Source organism: Salvelinus namaycush, unplaced genomic scaffold (assembly GCF_016432855.1).
Source record: "Salvelinus namaycush isolate Seneca unplaced genomic scaffold, SaNama_1.0 Scaffold897, whole genome shotgun sequence".
Classification (NCBI taxonomy): domain Eukaryota; kingdom Metazoa; phylum Chordata; class Actinopteri; order Salmoniformes; family Salmonidae; genus Salvelinus; species Salvelinus namaycush.
The window spans coordinates 72,638-94,710 of record NW_024061638.1 but is presented as its reverse complement, the minus strand read 5'-3'; the positions used below and the strand labels follow the sequence as shown (position 1 = coordinate 94,710).

The window sequence follows — 22,073 nt, the reverse complement described above, 5'->3', positions numbered from 1 at the left end:
CCCTCCAGCTTGACAATGCCACCAGCCATACTGCTCGTTCTGCGTATTATTTCCTGCAAGACAGGAATGTCAGTTTTCTGCCATGGCCAGCGAAGAGCCCGGATCTCAATCCCATTGAGCACTTCTGGGACCTGTTGGATCGGAGGGTGAGGGCTAGGCCCATTCTCCCCAGGAATGTTTCAAGGTCTGACAAAAACAGCTCTGTGACCTTTCACCTCAGATGAGGAGTGGAGATATTGGTGGATGTGCTGGAGATGCAAAAAATATCTCTAGTTTAAACAGATGGATTATGATGTCATTTACAAAATAGCCTCCAACACTCTACTCAGCAAATTGGATGCAGTCTATCACAGTGCCATCCGTTTTGTCACCGAAGCCCCGTATACCACCCACCACTGCGACCTGTATGCTCTCGTTGGCTGGCCCCCGCTTCATATTCCTTGCCAAACCCACTGGCTCCAGGTCATCAATAAGTCTTTGCTTGGTAAAGCCCCGCCTTATCTCAGCTCACTGGTCACCATAACAACACCCACCCTAGCACGCACCCCAGCAGGTATATTTCATTGGTCACCCCCAAAGCCAGCCCCTCCTTTTGCCGCCTTTCCTTCCAGTTCTCTGCTGCCAATAACTGGAACGAATTGCAAAAATCACTGAAGCTGGAGACTTATATCTCCCTCACTAACTTTAAGCATCAGCTGTCAGAGCATTGTTACAGATAATTGAACGTGTATATAGCCCATCTGTAAATTGCCCACCCAACGACCTCATCCCCATATTCCTATTTATTTTTTTGCTCCTTTGCACCATAGTATCTCTACTTGCACATTCATCTTCTCCTCATCAATCACTTCAGTGTTTAATTGCTTAAAATGTCTTATGGCTGGGTGGCAGTATTGAGTAGCTTGGATGAAAATGTGCCCAGAGTAAACTGCCTACTACTCAGGCCCAGAGGCTAAGATATGCATATTATTAGTAGATTTTGATAGAAAACACTCTGAAGTTCCTAAAACGGTTTGAATGATGTCTGTGAGTATAACAGAACTAATATGGCAGGCAAAAACCTGAGAAAAAATCCAACCAGGAAGTGGGAAATCTGAGGTTTGTATGTTTGCCTATCCAATACACAGTGTCTGTGGGGTCATATTGTACTTCCTAAGGCTTCCACTAGATGTCAACAGTCTTTAGAACCTTGTTTGATGCCTCTACTGTGAAGAATGAGGGAAAGAGAGCTCTTTGAGTCAGGTGTGAGCATGAGCTGATGATGCGCGTTCACGTGAGAGCGACCTGTGTTCCATTACATTTCTGAAGACAAAGGAATTCTCCGGTTGAAACATTATTGAAGATTTATGTTAAAAACATCCTAAAGATTGATTCTATACATCGTTTAACATGTTTCTACGAACTGTAATGGAATTGTTTGACTTTTCGTCTGACCTGAGCGTCATGAATTTGGATTACTGGACTGAACGCGCGAACAAAAAGGAGGTATTTGGACATAAATGATGGACTATATCGAACAAAACAAACATTTATTGTGGAACTGGGATTCCTGGGAGTGCATTCTGATGAAGATCATCAAAGGTAAGTGAATATTTATAATGCTATTTCTGACATCTGTTGACTCCACAACATGGCGGATATCTGTATGGCTTATTTGGTCTCTGAGCGCTGAACTCAGATTATAGCATGGTGTGCTTTTTCCGTAAAGTTTTTTTGAAATCTGACACAGCGGTTGCATTAAGGAGACGTTTATCTAAAGTTCCATGTGTAATACTTGTATCTTTTATCAATGTTTATTATGAGTATTTCTGTAAATTGATGTGGCTCTCTGCAAAATCACTGGATGTTTTGGAGGCAAAACATTACTGAAGGTAACGCGCCAATGTAAACTAAGATTTTTGGATATAAATATGAACCTTGTTGAACAAAACGTACATGTATTGTGTAACATGAAGTCCTATGAGTGTCATCTGATGAAGATCATCAAAGGTTAGTGATTCATTTTATCTCTATTTCTGCTTTTTGTGACTCCTCTCTGTGGCTGGAAAAATGTCTGGGTTTTTCTGTGACTAGGTGCAGACCTAACATAATCGTTTGGTTTGCTTTCGTCGTAAAGCCTTTTGGAAATCGGACACTGTGGTGGGATTAACAACAAGTTCATCTTTAAAATGGTGTAAAATACATGTATGTCTAAGGAATTTTAATTATGAGATTTCTGTTGTTTTGAATTTGGCACCCTGCACTTTCACTGGCTGTTGTCAAATCGATCCCGTTAACGGGATCTCAGCTATAAGAAGTTAATTGTAATTATTTCGCCACTATGGCCTATTTATTGCCTTACCTCCCTAATCTTACTTAATTTGCACCCACTGTATATAGACTTTTCTATTGTGTTATTGACTATGTTTTGTTTATACCATGTGTAACTCTGTGTTGTTGTTTTTGTCGCACTGCTTTGCTTTGTCTTGGCCAGGTCGCAGTTGTAAATGAGAACTTGTTCTGAACTAGCCTACCTGGTTAAATAAAGGTGAAATAATATATAATTTTTTGATGGGGATTGTTTTTTAATGTTAATTTGATTTACAAATGCCCGCAGAAATTGTAGGCTAAGGGTTCAATTGTAAGTGAAAAGAGCATCTGCCAAACATGGATTGTGTGTGTGGGGGTACAGAGATGTGGTAGTCATATAATAATCATGCTGTGGTCTACATTTTAGTTCATCATCAAGCAGACCAGATCATTAGAGATGGTGGGAGAGCCTGTTAGGCTGTTTAAAATGGAACAATATCATTTATATACTGTAGTATGAGACTGATACCTCTATATACATTTTAACAGGATTTGAGTGACGTTTTCTAAATGATTTTATAATAAATACACTGCTCAAAAAAATAAAGGGAACACTTAAACAACACAATGTAACTCCAAGTCAATCACACTTCTGTGAAATCGAACTGTCCACTTAGGAAGCAACACTGATTGAGGTCATTTTGAGGTCATTTTGCAGGGCTCTGGCAGTGCACCTCCTTGCACAAAGGCGGAGGTAGCGGTCCCGCTGCTGGGTTGTTGCCCTCCTACGGCCTCCTCCACGTCTCCTGATGTACTGGCCTGTCTCCTGGTAGCGCCTCCATGCTCTGGACACTACGCTGACAGACACAGCAAACCTTCTTGTCACAGCTCGCATTGATGTGCCATCCTAGATGAGCTGCACTACCTGAGCCACTTGTGTGGGTTGTAGACTCCGTCTCATGCTACCACTAGTGAGAGCACCGCCAGCATTCAAAAGTGACCAAAACATCAGCCAGGAAGCATAGGAACTGAGAAGTTGTCTGTGGTCACCACCTGCAGAATCACTCCTTTTTTGGGGGTGTCTTGCTAATTGCCTATAATTTCCACCTTTTGTCTATTCCATTTGCACAACAGCATGTGAAATTTATTGTCAATCAGTGTTGCTTCCTAAGTGGACAGTTTGATTTCATAGAAGTGTGATTGACTTGGAGTTACATTGTGTTGTTTAAGTGTTCCCTTTATTTTTTTGAGCAGTGTATATATAATACATTTTTCACGTAGACATCATGGTGTGTCCATCAATTTAAATCCCAACTTGTAAGGAAAGTATAAATAATAAAAATCCACAATGTATTGGACAGACCTATGAGGTCTAAAGGTCTGTCTTTCCAAGACATTCTGTTCATCTGCAAGCAGACCTGATGATTCTAGATGGTGGGAGAGCCTGTTATTTAAAATGGAAGAATATAACTTACTGTAGCCTATATAATGTAACAATGACAATAATCCCTTCATATATACTGTAGTTGAAGGTTATTTTAGTGTCATAAAAAGTGTTGATTAAAACAAATCAGGATGTTTGGTGGATGGATTCAGTGTAGATGTTCTGCTGTGTATCGAGGGGTTTATATGAAAGTGGTAGATTTGTAATTCTTTACAAGAGAAAGTTCTGGATTACTTTTCTTTGGGTGACCTCAGGCTACGGTCTTTGACAATTCAGCTACTTTGTTAACAGTTCTACAACTGTCACCTCATGTAACAGCTGATTTACTTAACTAAAGGCACATCTCAATATGTGGTCCAGGTGCCTTAGTGTTCCTATAAAAACCTGTGTCCAAACTCAGCATTAAATAGTATCTAATCAGAATAGTGTACAGAGAAGTTATTGCACCTATTGAAATGTAATGTGTTTATTCTGTTGCATTAAAAAAGTCACTGTTGCCTATTAGATCAATATCAGTGTGAACACGTCTGATTGGACTAGATCCATGTTGAGGTGAGACACGTCTGATTGAACTAGATCCATGTTGAGGTGAGACACGTCTGATTGAACTAGATCCATGTTGAGGTGAGACACGTCTGATTGAACTAGATCCATGTTGAGGTGAGACACGTCTGATTGGAATAGATCCACGTTGAGGTGAGACACGTCTGATTGGACTAGATCCATGTTGCGGTGAGACACATCTGATTGGACTAGATCCATGTTGAGGTGAGACACGTCTGATTGGACTAGATCCATGTTGAGGTGAGACACGTCTGATTGGACTAGATCCATGTTGAGGTGAGACACGTCTGATTGGACTAGATCCATGTTGAGGTGAGACACGTCTGATTGGACTAGATCCATGTTGAGGTGAGACACGTCTGATTGGACTAGATCCATGTTGCGGTGAGACACGTCTGATTGGACTAGATCCATGTTGCGGTGAGACACGTCTGATTGGACTAGATCCATGTTGCGGTGAGACACGTCTGATTGGACTAGATCCATGTTGCGGTGAGACACGTCTGATTGGACTAGATCCATGTTGCGGTGAGACACGTCTGATTGGACTAGATCCATGTTGCGGTGAGACACGTCTGATTGGACTAGATCCATGTTGAGGTGAGACACGTCTGATTGGACTAGATCCATGTTGAGGTGAGACACGTCTGATTGGACTAGATCCATGTTGCGGTGAGACACGTCTGATTGGACTAGATCCATGTTGAGGTGAGACGTCTGATTGGACTAGATCCATGTTGAGGTGAGACACGTCTGATTGGACTAGATCCATGTTGCGGTGAGACACGTCTGATTGGACTAGATCCATGTTGAGGTGAGGCCATTCCATGTCTTTATTGGTTTGTATGAGAAGGCAGTTTGGGAGTAGGAGGAGGAGAGTAGAGGAGAGGGGGTAGATGATGAGAGGGCGAGAAGAGAGAGGGGGAGAAGGGTAGAGGGGGATAAGAGGAGTGGGGGAGATGAAGGGGAAGAAGAGTAGATGAGGGGCAGAATAGGAGAAGAGAGATTGGGAGAAGAGGAGAACAGAGAGGGAGGAGAGGAGAAGGGGAGAAGAGGAAAGGGGGAAAAGAGGACAGGGGGGAGGGGAGGGGAGGGGAAGACAAGGAGAAGAGAAGAGAGACTGGGAGAAAAGGAGAGGAGAGGGGGAGAATAGGAGAGGGGTAGGAGAAAGAGAGAGGAGGAGAGGGGTAGGAGAAAGAGAGAGGAGGAGAGGGGAGGAGAAGAGAGGGAGAAGGGGAGAAGAGAGGTGGAGAAAAGGAGAAGAGAGCAGGGAGAAGAGAGGGGGGAGAAAAAGAGAGTGGGTGAATTGAAGGAGAGGGGGAGGAGAGAGAGGAGGAGAAGAGGAGAGGGACAGAAGGGGAGAATAGGAGAGGGGTAGGAGAAGAGAGGGGGAGAGGGGAGGAGAAGAGAGGGAGAGAAGGGGAGAAGAGAGCGGGGAGAAGAGATGGGGAGAAGTGGAGAGGGAGAGAAGGGGGGAGATGAGGAGAATAGAGGGTCAGAAGAGGAGAGGGGGAGAAGAGAGGGGGGAGAAAAAGAGAGTGGGTGAATTGAAGGAGAGGGGGAGGAGAGAGAGGGAGAGAAGAGGAGAAGAGGAGAGGGACAGAAGAGGAGAAGAGAGGGGGAGAAAATGAGAGGGGGTGAGGAGAAGGAAAGGGGGAGAAGAGAGACTGAGAGAAGACGAGAAGAGAGGGGAGAAGAAGAGAAGAGAGGGGAGAAGACGAGAAGGGAGGGGGGAAGACGAGAGAGGGAGAAGAGGAGAAGAGAAGGGGGAGAAGGTGGGAGAGGGGGAGAAGAGGAGAAGAGAAGGGGGAGAAGGTGGGAGAGGGCGAGAAGAGGAGAAGAGAGACTGGGAGAAAAGGAGAGGAAAGGGGGAGAATAGGAGAGGGGTAGGAGAAGAGAGGAGGGGAGGGGAGGAGAAGAGAGGGAGAGAAGGGGAGAAGAGAGGTGGAGAAAAGGAGAAGAGATGGGGAGAGGGAGAGAAGAGAGGAGAGGGAGAAGAGAGACTGGGAGAAAAGGAGAGGAGAGGGGGAGAATAGGAGAGGGGTAGGAGAAGAGAGGGGGAGAGGGGAGGGGAAGAGAGGGAGAGAAGGGGAGAAGAGAGGTGGAGAAAAGGAGAAGAGAGCAGGGAGAAGAGATGTGGAGAGGGGGAGAAGGGGAGAATAGAGGGTCAGAAGAGGAGAGGGGGAGAAGAGAGTGGGGAGAAAAAGAGCGGTGAATTGAAGGAGAGGGGGAGAAGAGGAGAGAGAGGGAGAGAAGAGGAGAAGAGGAGAGGGACAGAAGAGGAGAAGAGAGGGGGAGAAAATGAAAGGGGGAGAAGAGGAGAGGGGGTGAAGAGAAGGAAAGGAGGAGAAGAGGGGGAGAAGAGAGACAGAGAAGAGGAGAGGGGGAGAAGGGGGAAGAAGAGGGGAGGGGAGAAGACGAGAAGAGAGGGGAGGGGAGAAGACGAGAGAGGGAGAAGAGAAGGGGGAGAAGGTGGAAGAGGAGGAGAAGAGAGACTGGGAGAAGAGGAGAGGGGTAGGAGAAGAGAGGGGGAGAGGGGAGGAGAAGAGAGGGAGAGAAGGGGAGAAGAGATGGGGAGAAGTGGAGAGGGAGAGAAGGGGGGAGAGGGGGAGGAGAAGAGAGGGGGGAGAAAAGGTGAGTGGGGAGAAGAGGTAAGTGGGAGAAGAGGGGAGGGGAGAAGAGGAAAGGGGGAGAAGAGAGGGGAGAGGAGCAGAGGTGAGAGTGGAGTGGAAGAAGAGGAGAGGGGGAGAAGAGGAGAAGTGAGGGAGGAGTAGAGAGGGGGAGAAAATGAGAGGGGGAGAAGAGGAGAGGGGGAGAAGAGAAGGAAAGGGGGAGAAGAGGGGGAGAAGAGAGACTGAGAGAAGAGGAGAGGGGGAGAAGGGGGAAGAAGAGGGGAGGGGAGAAGAAGAGAAGAGAGGGGAGGGGAGAAGAGGGGAGGGGAGAAGACGAGAAGAGAGGGGAGGGGAGAAGAGGAAAGGGGGAGAAGAGAGGGGAGAGGAGCAGAGGTGAGAGTGGAGTGGAAGAAGAGGAGAGGGGGAGAAGAGGAGAAGTGAGGGAGGAGTAGAGAGGGGAAGAAGATGAGGGGGGTGCTGAAGAAGAGGAGAAGAGAGGGGGAGAAGGGAGGAGAAGAGGAGAGGGAGAAGAGCAGAGGTGGGAGGGGAAGAAGAAGAAGAAGAAGAAGAGGAGAGGGGAGAAGAGGAGAGGGGGAGAAGAGAAGAGGAGAGGGGGAGAAGAGGAGAGGAGAGGGGGAGAAGAGGAGAAGAGAGTGGATGAGGGATGAGAATTGGAGAGGGATTGAAGTGCAGAGGGGTGAGGGGAGATGGGGAAGAAGAGTAGAGGGGGGAGAAGAGGAGATGGGAGGGGTAGAATTGGGGAGGAGAAGAGAGGAGGAGGAGAGAAGAGTATAAGAGGAGAGGGGGTGGAGAAGAGAGGGGGAGAAGAGGAGAAGAGAGGGGGAGAAGAGGAGAGGGGGAGAAGAGGAGAGGGGGAGGAGAGGGGGAGAAGAGGAGAGGGGGAGAAGAGGAGAGGAGAGGGGGAGAAGAGGAGAGGAGAGGGGGAGGAGAGGGGGAGGAGAGGAGAGGGGGAGGAGAGGAGAGGGGGAGGAGAGGGGGAGTAGAGTAGAGGAGAGGGGGAGAAGAGTAGAGGAGAGGGGGAGAAGAGGAGAGGGGAGAAGAGGAGAGGGGAGGGGGAGAAGAGTAGAGGAGAGGGGGAGAAGAGTAGAGGAGAGGAGAGGGGGAGGAGAGGGGGAGAAGAGGAGAGGGGGAGAAGAGGAGAGGGGGAGAAGAGAAGAGGAGAGGAGAGGGGGAGTAGAGGAGAGGAGAGGGGGAGTAGAGGAGAGGAGAGGGGGAGAAGAGTAGAGGAGAGGGGGAGGAGAGGGGGAGAAGAGTAGAGGAGAGGGGGAGAAGAGTAGAGGAGAGGGGAGGAGAGGGGTAGAAGAGAGAGAAGACAGGGGAAAGTCTCTGAGCTCTTCATTAACTCAATTCTCCTGACAATGTTTGTCTATGGAGATTGCATGGCTGAGTGCTTGATTTTATACATCTGTCAGAAGGGAAGTGGCTGAAATAGAATCCACTAATTTGAAGGGTGTCCACATACTTTTGTATATATAGTGTATGTACACATGTGTGTTGTTGCACCATACCAACGATAAGCCTGTCTTCCCATCACATCATGAAAGGTCATGTTGATGTTCATTTAACCTCTGTCTCTCTCTTCCTCTGACTCCTCCCTTTCTCCTCTGTCTCTCTCTTCCTCTGACTCCTCCCTTTCTCCTTTGTCTCTCTCTTCCTCTGACTCCTCCCTTTCTCCTCTCTCTCTCTTCCTCTGACTCCTCCCTTTCTCCTCTGTCTCTCTCTTCCTCTGACTCCTCCCTTTCTCCTCTGTCTCTCTCTTCCTCTGACTCCTCCCTTTCTCCTCTGACTCCTCCCTTTCTCCTTTGTCTCTCTCTTCCTCTGACTCCTCCCTTTCTCCTCTGTCTCTCTCTTCCTCTGACTCCTCCCTTTCTCCTCTGACTCCTCCCTTTCTCCTCTGTCTCTCTCTTCCTCTGCCTCCCTTTCTCCTTTGTCTCTCTCTTCCTCTGACTCCTCCCTTTCTCCTCTGTCTCTCTCTTTCTCCTCTGTCTCTTTCTCTCTCTTTCTCCTCTGTCTCTCTCTTTCTCCTCAGATCTCCAGGCTCAAAGCGTCAGTCCACCAGGTAGGTAGAGTATAAATCTACAGTGATTATAGCAGTTCAATATTAGTCAACTTTATTATCCCACATGGAGAAATTCATGTGTCCATACAAACCATTCTAAAACCCAATAACAAGTACTGTTTTATGGAACTACCAATACTTGTCAACCACAAAGCATTACTGCTGTTAGAATAACAGAATCACTGTCATCATCTGTCCTCACCACTGTGTTTTCCTCTCTGCTGTTTACAGCTGAATACTCAGTCAGACTGGTGGATGGGACCACTTCCTGTTCTGGGACAGTGGAAGTCTTCTACAGAGGAGAGTGGTCAGGTCTATGTTTTATGTGGTGGAGAATGATGATAGAGGTTAAGGTTGTGTGTAGAGAGCTGGACTGTGGGAATCCTGTAGCTGAATCTATTGGACCTTTGATTGAAGATGGAAGAAGAGGAGTCAGACTGGGTGGTTGCTATGGAAATGAGTCTTCTATTAGACAGTGTGACATCAGAGAAGGAGAACATGGTGACTGTGATGGTGAATATTATCATCATGTGACCTGTTCAGGTAAGAGACTGGTCATATTGAGAGATTTATTTATACATTATACAATATTACCATGTATCATGTTTTATGTGTTTTTATTTCATTTAAATAGAGGGAGAGATGTCAGATGTATTTAAACATTATATTTGTGTTTGTCATATTGGTTTATGGGAGATGTTCATGGGCAGATCATTGTAGTTCAGATGGTACTGAAGTGAAGCTGCCTGATGGATGTCCAGCTGTTTATTTTCTATAAAGTGAAGTGAACTTATTCCTGTCTCCTGCCTGCATTATTCCCAACCCGATCCTGAGTGACTAAGAACCCATTTCTACCTCTTACAGTATCAAACATAGCAAACTACAATCTTTTATCCAACATATTTGTGTTTAGTCCTTGACAGTGTCATCAACAAAACTGATTGAATGTTCAACCAACTCTTTTTCTCCAGAGTCTGTGCGGCTTGTGGATGGAGCTGGTCTCTGCTCTGGGAGAGTGGAGGTGAAGTCCAATCAGTCCTGGGCCTCAGTGTGTGAAGCTGACTTTGACCGGCAGGATGCAGAGGTAGTCTGTGGGGAGCTTGGCTGTGGGGCTCCTGCAGCTCTACAGGGGGGGCTCTATGAAGGAGGTGAGGGTCAGACCTGGGATAAAGAGTTCCAGTGTAAAGGCAATGAGTCCCTTCTCCTGGACTGTGACACCTCACACAGAAAACACAACACCTGCCTACCTGGTAATGCTGTTGGACTCACCTGCTCAGGTAAGAAACAGTTTGTCACTCAATCAACATTGTTTCTCACCTGGAGTGAAGAATATGAGAGACAATATAGGTGTGTTTTAGTGAGAAAATAGTAAGATTACTGTCTCTCTCTTTTCTTTTCTCAGAGCCTGATGATGTGAGGCTGGTGGGAGGAGGCAGTCGCTGTGCTGGTGGAGTGGAGTGGTACGACCAGGGAGAGTGGAGGACTGTGGGATCTGATGACGAGGACCAGGAGGATGTAGCTGCAGTAGTGTGTAGACAGCTGGGTTGTGGCTCCACTGTTTCAGTACTACCTGGAAACACCACTAGAGGGTTTGGAGTTTCCTGTTCTGGGTCTGAGTCTTCACTGAGGGAGAGTTCCAGAACACATGAACTCCTTCCTGTATTCACAGTGATCTGCTCAGGTAATAACAACGATAGTATCATTATATTCATCTCATTTCCTTCATTCATACAACTTCCTCTGCACTTCTCATGATGACTGTTTAGCTTGTCAGTCTGCTTTACTAAATAGATCACTCAGTCAAGTAGGAATGAAATACAATTTAAATATCCCAGAATGCTTTGTATTTGAGTGTTATCTCAGTGAACGTCTCTACTCACTACCACTGTCACATGTCATGTTATTGTCATATCTAAATGAGGAAAGTAGTTGAGGAGCTACGTTTTCTTTTTCTCTCCAATAATAAATAAATAATAAATAAATTAGACGACGTACGAACACGAATATCCAACTGCACATAAATAACTGTAACATCTTATGTTTCACGGAATCGTGGCTGAATGATGACATGGATACTCAGATAACAGGATATACGCTGCACCGGCTAAATAGAACAGCACACTCCGGAAAGACGAGGGGGGCGGTCTGTGCATATTTGTGAACAACAGCTGGTGCACGAAATCTAAGGAAGTCTCTAGATTTTGCTCGCCTGAAGTAGAGTATCTTATGATAAACTGTAGACCACATTATTTGCATAGAGTTTTCATCTATACTCTTCGTGGCTGTTTATTTACCACTACAGACGGATGCTGGTACTAAGACCGCACTCAGTCAGCTGTATAAGGAAAAGAGCAAACAGGAAACCACTCACCCAGAGGCGGCGCTCCTAGTGGCCGGAGACTTTAATGCAGGGAAACTTAAATCAGTTTTACCTAATTTCTATCAACATGTTAAATGCGCAACCAGAGTGAAAAAAACTAGATCACCTCTGCTCCACACACAGAGACACATACAAAGCTCTCCCTCGCCCTCCATTTGGTAAATCTGACCACAATACTATCCTCCTGATTCCTGCTTACAAGCTCAAATTAAAGTAGGAAGCACCAGTGACTCGGGTTTTTAAAAAAGTGGTCAGATGAAGCAGATAATAAACTACAGGACTGTTTTGCTATCACAGACTGGAACATGTTCCGGGATTCTTCCGATTACATTGAGGAGTACACCACATCATTCACTGGCTTTATAAATATCTTCATCAGGGACATCATCCCCACAGTAGCTGTACGTACAAACACCAACCAGAAGCCATGAATTACAGGCAACATTCGTACTGAGCTAAAGGGTAGAGCTGCCGCTGTCAAGGTGCTGGACTCTAACCCGGAAGCTTATAAGAAATCCTGCTATGCCCTCCGACGAACCATCAAACAAGCAAAACGTCAATACAGGGCTAAGACTGAATCGTACTACACCAGCTCCAATGCAGGGCTTGCAAACTATTACAGACTTCAAAGGAAGCACTTCCGCAAGCTTCCCAGTGAGAGGAGCCTAAAAGATTAGCTAAATCACTTCTGTGCTCGCTTCGAGGCAAGCCACACTGAGGCATGCATGAGAGCCCCAGCTGTTCTGGATGACTGTGTGATCACGCTCTCAGTAGTCGATGTGAGTAAGACATTTAAACAGATCAACATTCACAAGGCCGCAGGGCCAGACAGATTACCAGGACGTGTGCTCCGTGCTTGTGCTGACCAACTGTCAGGTGTCTTCACTGACATTTTCAACATGTCCCTGATTGAGTCTGTAATACCAACATGTTTCAAGCAGACCACCATAGTCCCTGTACCCAAGAAGACTAAGGCAACCTGCCTAATTGACTACAGACCCGAAGCACTCACGTCCGTAGCCATGAAGTGATTTGAAAGGCTGGTCAAGGCTCACTTCAACACCATTATCCCAGAAACCCTAGACCCACTCCAATTTGCATACCGCCCCAACAGATCCACAGATGATGCAATCTCTACTGCACTCCACACTGCCCTTTCCCACCTGGACAAAAGGAACACCTATTTGAGAATGCTACTCATTGATTACAGCTCAGCATTCAACACCATAGTGCCCTCAAAGCTCATCACTAAGCTAAGGATCTTGGGACTAAACACCTCCGTCTACAACTGGATCCTGGACTTCCTGACGGGCCGCCCCCAGGTGGTGAGGGTAGGTAGCAACACATCTGCCACGCTGAACCTCAACACTGGAGCCCCTCAGGGTTTTGTGCTCAGTCCCCTCCTGTATTCCCTGTTCACCCATGACTGCGTGGCCAGGCACGACTCCAATACCATCATTAAGTTTGCAGACGACAGAGACAACAACAAGCCTATAGGGAGGACGTCAGAGACCTGGCCGGGTGGTGTCAGAATAACAACCTGTCCCTCAACGTAACCAAGACAAAGGAGATGATTGTGGACTAAAGGAAAGGGAGGACCGAGCACGCCCCCATTCTCATTGACGGGGCTGTAGTGGAGCTGGTTGAGAGCTTCAAGTTCCTTGGTGTCCACATCACCAACAAACTAGAATGGTCCAAACACACCAAGACAGTCGTAAAGAGGGCACGACAAAACCTATTCCCACTCAGGAAACTAAAAAGATTTGGCATGGGTCCTCAGATCCTCAAAAGGTTCTACAGCTGCATCATCGAGAGCATCCTGACTGGTTGCATCACTGCCTGGTATGGTAACTGCTCAGCCTCCAACTGCAAGGCCCTACAGAGGGTAGTGCCAGTATGGCCCAGTACATCACTGGGGCTAAGCTGCACGGTGTCAGAGGAAGGCCCTAAACAATTGTCAAAGAACCAGCCACCCCAGTCATAGACTGTTCTCTCTACCACTGCACGGCAAGCGTTACCGGAGGGCCAAGTCTAGGACCAAAAGGCTTATCAACAGTTTTTACCCCCAATCCGTAAGACTCCTGAACAGGGCATCAAATGGATACCCGGACTTTTACGCTGCTGGTACTTTCTGTTTATCATATGTGCATAGTCACCTTAACTATACATTCCTGCACATACTACCTCAATTAGCCCGGCTAACCAGTGCCTGTATATCCTGTCTAGCCCCGGGGTTCCGCCCCCCACATTCCACTGAAAAGGCAGCGTGCGAAATTCAAAAATATTTTTTAGAAATATTTAACTTTCACACATTAACAAGTCCAATACAGCAAATGAAAGATAAACATCTTGTGAATCCAGCCAACATGTCCGATTTATAAAATGTTTTACAGCGAAAACACCACGTATATTTATGTTAGCATTGGCGCGTTACGTGCAGTAATGTTTGATTCCAAAACATCTGCCGATTTTGCAGAAATACTCATAATAAACATTGATAAAAGATGCAAGTGTTATTCACATAATTAAAGATAAACTTATCCTCTATGCAACCGCTGTGTCAGATTTCAAAATAAACTTCACGGAAAAAGATTAATCTGAGAACGGCGTTTAGAGCACAATCCAGCCAAAGAAATAGTCGCCATTTTGGCGTCAACAAAAGCTACAAAAACACTATAAATATGCACTTACCTTCGAATAACTTCATCAGAAGGCACTCCCAGGATTCCCAGATCGACAGAAATGACTGAAAAGTTCCATAAAGCCCATCATTTAGCCACTTGTTGTTAGCATGTTCAGCCCAGGAATCCATTTTCATGACGCACGAGAAATCCCTCCTGATTAAAAACTCAAAAAAGTTCCGTTACAGGTCGTAGAAACAGGTCAAATGATGTTTGCAATCCATATTTAGTATGTGTTTTACATTAATCATCAATAAGGATCCAACCGGAGAATTTAATTGTCTGAAGAAAGAGCATTGGAACTAGAGCTCTCTCTCTCCCTCGCGCGCAAATCCAGACTAAGAATTCTGACGACCACTCACTAAAACAGCTCCTATGAGCCCCTCCTTTATAGTAGAATCATAAGACTAAAATCTAAAGACGGCGACATCTAGTGGAAGCCCTAGGCAGTGTTTGTTCAGTCATATCTAGAAGGGGTACCATTTGACACTGTTTTGAAAATCGAGTTCTCATTTCCTGATTTGACCTCTTCTCAGGTTTTTGTCTGCCAAATGAGTTCTGTTATACTTACAGAAATAATCCAAACAGTTTTAGAAACTTCAGAGTGTTTTCTATACAATAGTAATAATAATATGCATGTATTACCTTCTGGGACAGAGTATGAGGAAATTTCGTTTGGGCACGCAATTTGTTCAAAGTGGAAACACTGCCCCCTATCCCGATGAAGATATAGCCTCTCTACTGTATATAGTCTCGCCACTGTATATAGCCTCTCTACTGTATATAGCCTCTCTACTGTATATAGCCTCTCTACTGTATATAGCCTCGCTACTGTATATAGCCTCTCTACAGTATATAGCCTCTCTACTGTATATAGCCTCTCTACTGTATATAACCTCTCTACTGTATATAACCTCACTACTGTATATAACCTCTACTGTATATAGCCTCTATACTGTATATAGCCTCACTACTGTATATAGCCTCTCTACTGTATATAGCCTCTCTACTGTATATAGCCTCTCTACTGTATATAGTCTCTCTACTGTATTTTGCCTCACTACTGTTATTATTCACTGTCTTTTTACTGTTGTTTTTTCCCCTTACTAATCTATTGTTCACATAATACCTGTCACGTTCCTGACCTTATTTCCTTTGTTTAGTCTTTGTTTAGTTGGTCAGGACGTGAGCTGGGTGGGTATATTCTATGTTTTGTGTCTCATTGGTTTAGGTGTGTCTGATCGGCCTGATATGGTTCTCAATCAGAGGCAGGTGTTTTACGTTGTCTCTGATTGGGAACCATATTTAGGTAGGCTGTGTTCACTGTTTGTTTGTGGGTGATTGTTCCTGTTCATTGCGTTCTTTGTTTTCACGAGGTTCACATGTTCAGGTCTGTAGCGTCGTTGGTTTCATTTCTGTTTATTGTTTTGTTCGTGTTTAATAAGTGTTCCAATAAATATGGAAACGTACCACGCTGCGATTTGGTCCTCCTCTCTTCCATCCAACGACGAAAGCCGTTACAATACCTATTTTATTTTACTACTATTGTCAAAGACCTCAGGCTACGGTCTTTGACAATTCAGCTACTTTGTTAACAGTCCTACAACTGTCACCTCATGTAACAGCTGATTTACTTAACTAAAGGCACATCTCAATATGTGGTCCAGGTGCCTTAGTGTTCCTATAAAAACCTGTGTCCAAACTCACCATTAAATAGTATCTAATCAGAATAGTGTACAGAGATAAGTTATTGCACCTATTGAAATGTAATGTGTTTTTTAGTGTTTATTTTGTTGCATTAAAAAAGTCACTGTTGCCTATTAGATCAATATCAGTGTGAACACGTCTGATTGGACTAGATCCACGTTGAGGTGAGACACGTCTGATTGGACTAGATCCACGTTGAGGTGAGACACGTCTGATTGGACTAGATCCACGTTGAGGTGAGACACGTCTGATTGGACTAGATCCACGTTGAGGTGAGACACGTCTGATTGGACTAGATCCACGTTGAGGTGAGACACGTCTGATTGGACTAGATCCATGTTGAGGTGAGACACGTCTGATTGGACTAGATCCATGTTGAGGTGAGACACGTCTGATTGGACTAGATCCATGTTGGGGTGAGACACGTCTGATTGGACTAGATCCACGTTGAGGTGAGACGTCTGATTGGACTAGATCCATGTTGAGAGGGGAGGGGGTAAAGACAAGAGGGTGAGAAGAGAAGAGGAGGGGGGGAAGAGAAGAGGAGAAGAAAGGGAGAGAAGAGGAGAAGAGAGGGGGAGGAGAGGAGAGGGGGGGAGAGGAGAGGAGAAGAGAGGGGGGAAAGAGGAGAAGAGGTGGAGAGAAGGGTAGAGGTGGAGGAGAAGAGAAGAGAGGGGTAGAAGAGGGAGAAAAGGAGAAGAGGGGGAGAAGAGAGGGGGAGATTAGAGGGGGTAGAGAGGGGAGAAGAAAAGTGAGAGGAGGAGAGGAGTGGACAGGGGGAGAAGAGGAGAGGAGTGGAGGGAGAATGAGAGGGGGAAGAGAGGGGCAGAAGTGGGGAAGGAGAGGAGAGGGTTGGAAAAGATGAGAGGGGAGAAGAGGGGAGGGGAGAAGAGAAGAGGAGAGGGGGAGAGATAGGGGGAGGATAGGAGAAGAGAGGGGGGTGTGGAGAGGGGGGAGAATAGGAGAGCGGGGAGGGGGAGAAGAGAAGAGTAGATGAGATGGGGAGAAGAGAAGGGGGGAGAAGATTAGAGAGAGGTGAGGAAGAGAAGGGAGAGGGGAGAGGAGAAGAGAAGATGGGGGAGGGGAGGGGAGAAGGGGGGGAGGAGAAGAGAAGAGAGGGAGAAGAGATGGGGGAAAGAGGAGAAGAGATGGGGGAAAGAGGAGAAGAGAGGGGAGAGAAGAGAAAAGGGGGAGAAGAGGAGAAGAGAAGAGGGGGAAAGAGGAGAAGAGATGAGGAGAAGAGAGGGGGAGAAGAAGGGTAGAGGTGGAGAAGAGAGGGGGAGAAGAGAAGAGGGGAGAGAAGAGTGAACAGAGTGTCAAAAGAGAAGAAGAGAGGGGCGGAAGGGGAGAAGAGGAGAGGAGAGGGTTGGAGAAGAGAGAGGAGAGAAGAGGATGAGAGGAGAGAAGGGAAGGGGAGAAGAGGTGGAGAAGAGGAGAGGGGGGAGGGGAGAAGAGGGGGAGAAGAGGAGAGGTGCAGAAGAGGAAAAGGGGAGAAGGGGGGAGAAGATTAGAAAGAGGTGGAGAAGAGAGAGGAAGAGAAGGGAGAGGGGAGAAGAGAAGATGGGGGAGAAGAGGGGAGGAGAAGAGATGGGGAGAACAGAAGAGGAGAGGAGGGTGTAGAAGAGAGGGGGAGGAGACGAGAAGAGAGGGGGGAGCTGGGAGAGGGGGAGGAGTGTAGAGGAGAGGGTAGGGGGGGTGGAGAAGGGAGGGGCAGAAGAGGAGAAGAGAGGGGGAGAAGTGGAGAGGGGAGAAGAAAAGTGAGAGGAGAAGAGGAGAGGAGAGGACAAGGGGAGGAGAGGAGGGAGAATGAGAGGGGGAGAAGAGGAGAATAGAGTGTCAAAAGAGGAGAGAGAGGGGCAGACGTGGGGAAGGGGAGGAGAGGAGAGAAGAGGAGAGGTAGAGAAGAGGAGAGGTGGAGAGGGGGAGGGGAGAGGGGGGAAAGAGGAGAAGAGGGGGAGGTGTGGAGAGGGGGGAGAATAGGGGAGGGGGAGAAGAGAAGAGTAGATGAGATGGGGGAGAAGAGGAGAGGTGCAGAAGAGGAGAGGGGAGAAGGGGGGAGAAGATTAGAAGAGAGGTGGAGAAGAGAAGATGGGAGAGGAGAGAAGGTGGGGAGAAGAGGAGAGGGTGAAAAGCAGAGAATTGAAGAGAGGAGAAGAGATGGGGGAAAGAGGAGAAGAGATGGGGAGAAGAGGAGAAGGGGAGAAGAGGAGAAGAGAGAAAGAGAGGGGAGGAGAGGAGAAGAGAGGGGGAGAAGAAGGGTAGAAGAGGAGAAGAGATGGGATAAGAGGAGAGAAGAGGAGAGGGGGAGAAGAGTAGAGGGGGGAAGAGAAGAGAGGGGGAGGAGAAGAGAGGGGGAGAAGAGGAGAAAAGAGAGGGAGCTGGAGAGTGGGAGGAGTGTGAGGAGAGGAGAGCGGGGTGGAGAAGGGGAGGGGGAGAAGAGGAGAAAAGAGAGGGAGCTGGGAGAGTGGGAGGAGTGTAGAGGAGAGGAGAGCGGGGTGGAGAAGGGAGGGGCAGAAGAGGAGAAGAGAGGGGGGAAAAGAGGAGAAAGAGAGGGGGAGAAGTGGAGAGGGGAGAAGAAAAGTGAAAGGAGGAGAGGAGAGGACAGGGGGAGAAGAGGACAGGGGGAGAAGAGAAGAGGAGTGGAGGGAGAATGAGAGGGGGAGAAGAGGAGAATAGATTGTCAAAAGAGGAGAAGAGAGGTGCAGAAGTGGGGAAGGAGAAGAGAGGGGAGAAGATTAGAAGAGAGGTGGAGAAGAGAGAGGAAGAGAAGGGAGAGGATAGGAGAAGAGAAGAGAAGAGGGGGAGGAGGGGGGGAGAAGAGGAGAATTGAGGAGAGGAGAGCAGGGAAAGAGGAGAAGAGAGGGAGAGAAGAGAAGAGTAGAGTGGAGAAGAGGAGAAGAGAGGAGAGGAGATGGGGAAAGAGGAGATGAGATGGGGAGAAGAGAGGGGGAAAGAGGAGAAGAGAGGGGGGAGAAGAAGGGTAGAGGTGGAGAAGAGGAGAGGAGGGGGGAGGGGAAGAGAGGAGGGTGTAGAAGAGAGGGGGAGAAGAGGAGAAGAGAGGGGGAGGAGAGGGAGAAGAGGAAAGGGGGAGAAGAGGAGAGAGGGAGAAGAGAGGGGGATCAGAGGAGAGGGAAAGGGTGAGAAGAGGAGAGGGGGAGGAGTGTAGAGGAGAGGAGTGGGGGAACAGAGGAGAAGAGAGGGGGAGAAGAGGAGAAGAGAGGGGGAGAAGGGGGGTAGAAGAGAGTGGGAGAAAAGTGAGAAGAGGGGGGAGAAGATTAGAGGGAAGAAGAGAAGATGAGGAGAGGGGGAGGAGAGAGGGAGAAGAGAGGGGAAGATTAGTAGAAGAGAGAGGGAGAAGTGGAGTAGAGAGGACAATAAGAGGAGAAGAGAGGACAATAAGAGGAGAAGTGAGGGAGAGGAGAGGAAGAGGAGAGGGGAGGGGGATAAGAGGAGTGGAGAGGGGGATGAGAGGAGATGAGAGGAGAGGAGAGGAGAGGAGAGGAGAGGAGAGGAGTTGGTGGATTATGAAATTTGACCATCTGACTTGGAAAGGTGGTATCCTATGATGTTGTCATGTTGAAAGTCACTGAGCTCTTCATTAAGGCCATTCTACTGACAATGTTTGTCTATGGAGATTGCATGGCTGAGTGCTTGATTTTATACATCTGTCAGGAAGGGGTGTGGCTGAAATAGAATCCACTCATTTGAAGCGTGTCCACATACTTTTGTATATATAGTGTATGTACACATGTGTGTTGTTGCACCATACCAACGATAAGCCTGTCTTCCCATCACATCATGAAAGGTCATGTTGATGTTCATTTAACCTCTGTCTCTCTCTTCCTCTGACTCCTCCCTTTCTCCTCTGTCTCTCTCTTCCTCTGACTCCTCCCTTTCTCCTCTGTCTCTCTCTTCCTCTGACTCCTCCCTTTCTCCTCTGTCTCTCTCTTCCTCTTCCTCCCTTTCTCCTCTGTCTCTCTCTTCCTCTGACTCCTCCCCTTTTCCTCTGTCTCTCTCTTCCTCTGACTCCTCCCTTTCTCCTCTGTCTCTCTCTTCCTCTGACTCCTCCCTTTCTCCTCTGTCTCTCTCTTCCTCTGACTCCTCCCTTTCTCCTCTGTCTCTCTCTTCCTCTGACTCCTCCCTTTCTCCTCTGTCTCTCTCTTCCTCTGACTCCTCCCTTTCTCCTCTGTCTCTCTCTTCCTCTGACTCCTCCCTTTCTCCTCTGTCTCTCTCTTCCTCTGACTCCTCCCTTTCTCCTCTGTCTCTCTCTTCCTCTGACTCCTCCCTTTCTCCTCTGTCTCTCTCTTCCTCTGACTCCTCCCTTTCTCCTCTGTCTCTCACTTCCTCTGACTCCTCCCTTTCTCCTCTGTCTCTCACTTCCTCTGACTCCTCCCTTTCTCCTCTGTCTCTCTCTTCCTCTGACTCCTCCCTTTCTCCTCTGTCTCTCTCTTCCTCTGACTCCTCCCTTTCTCCTCTGTCTCTCTCTTCCTCTGACTCCTCCCTTTCTCCTCTGTCTCTCTCTTCCTCTGACTCCTCCCTTTCTCCTCTGTCTCTCTCTTCCTCTGACTCCTCCCTTTCTCCTTTGTTTCTCTCTGTCTCCTCAGATCTCCAGGCTCAAAGCGTCCGTCCACTAGGTAGGTAGAGTATAAATCTACAGTGATTATAGCAGTTCAATATTAGTCAACTTTATTATCCCACATGGAGAAATTCATGTGTCCATACAAACCATTCTAAAACCCAATAACAAGTACTGTTTTATGGAACTACCAATACTTGTCAACCACAAAGCATTACTGCTGTTAGAATAACAGAATCACTGTCATCATCTGTCCTCACCACTGTGTTTTCCTCTCTGCTGTTTACAGCTGAATACTCAGTCAGACTGGTGGATGAGACCACTTCCTGTTCTGGGACAGTGGAAGTCTTCAACAGAGGAGAGTGGTTGGGTGCATGTTCTGGGTGGTGGAGCATGATGAGAGCGGCTAAGATTGTGTGTAGACAGCTGGACTGTGGGAATCCTGTAGCTGAATCTAGAGGACCTCTGTTTGAAGATGGAAGAAGAGGAGTCAGACTGGATGGTTGCTATGGACATGAGTCGTCTGTTAGACAGTGTGACGTCATAGGACGTGGTGTCTGTAATGGTGGATATTATCGTCATGTGACCTGTTCAGGTAAGAGACTGGTCATATTGAGAGATTTATTTGTACATTATACAATATTACCATGTATCATGTGTTTTTATTTCATTTAAATAGAGGGAGAGATGTCAGATGTATTTAAACATTATATTTGTGTTTGTCATATTGGTTTATGGGAGATGTTCATGGGCAGATCATTGTAGTTCAGATGGTACTGAAGTGAAGCTGCCTGATGGATGTCCAGCTGTTTATTTTCTATAAAGTGAAGTGAACTTATTCCTGTCTCCTGCCTGCATTATTCCCAACCCGATCCTGAGTGACTAAGAACCCATTTCTACCTCTTACAGTATCAAACATAGCAAACTACAATCTTTTATCCAACATATTTGTGTTTAGTCCTCGACAGTGTCATCAACAAAACTGATTGAATGTTCAACCAACTCTTTTTCTCCAGAGTCTGTGCGGCTTGTGGATGGAGCTGGTCTCTGCTCTGGGAGAGTGGAGGTGAAGTCCTATCAGTCCTGGGCCTCAGTGTGTGAAGCTGACTTTGACCGGCAGGATGCAGAGGTAGTCTGTGGGGAGCTTGGCTGTGGGGCTCCTGCAGCTCTACAGGGGGGGCTCTATGGAGGAGGTGAGGGTCAGACCTGGGATAAAGAGTTCCAGTGTAAAGGCAATGAGTCCCTTCTCCTGGACTGTGACACCTCAGACAGAAAACACAACACCTGCCTACCTGGTAATGCTGTTGGACTCACCTGCTCAGGTAAGGAACAGTTTGTCACTCAATCAACATTGTTTCTCACCTGGAGTGAAGAATATGAGAGACAATATAGGTGTGTTTTAGTGAGAAAATAGTAAGATTACTGTCTCTCTCTTTTCTTTTCTCAGAGCCTGATGATGTGAGGCTGGTGGGAGGAGGCAGTCGCTGTGCTGGTGGAGTGGAGTGGTACGACCAGGGAGAGTGGAGGACTGTGGGAACTCAAGACTGGGACCAGGAGGATGTAGCTGCAGTAGTGTGTAGACAGATGGGTTGTGGCTCCACTGTTTCAGTACCACCTGGAAACACCACTGGAGGGTTTTTAGTTTACTGTTCTGGGTCTGAGCCTTCACTGAGGGAGTGTTCCAGAATGTATGATCTCTCTCCTGGACTCACAGTGATCTGCTCAGGTAATAACAACATA

At 47.1% G+C, this 22,073-nt stretch overlaps 1 long non-coding RNA gene across 1 annotated transcript; it reads left to right on the top strand.

Annotated features, from left to right (window-relative positions):
• The first annotated feature begins 20,353 nt into the window (after positions 1-20,353).
• LOC120043307 lies at positions 20,354-21,397 on the top strand. The gene is made up of 3 exons (XR_005476400.1): positions 20,354-20,391; positions 20,623-20,928; positions 21,350-21,397. It is a non-coding gene; the product is annotated as an uncharacterized LOC120043307 (long non-coding RNA).
• The last annotated feature ends 676 nt before the right edge of the window (positions 21,398-22,073 follow it).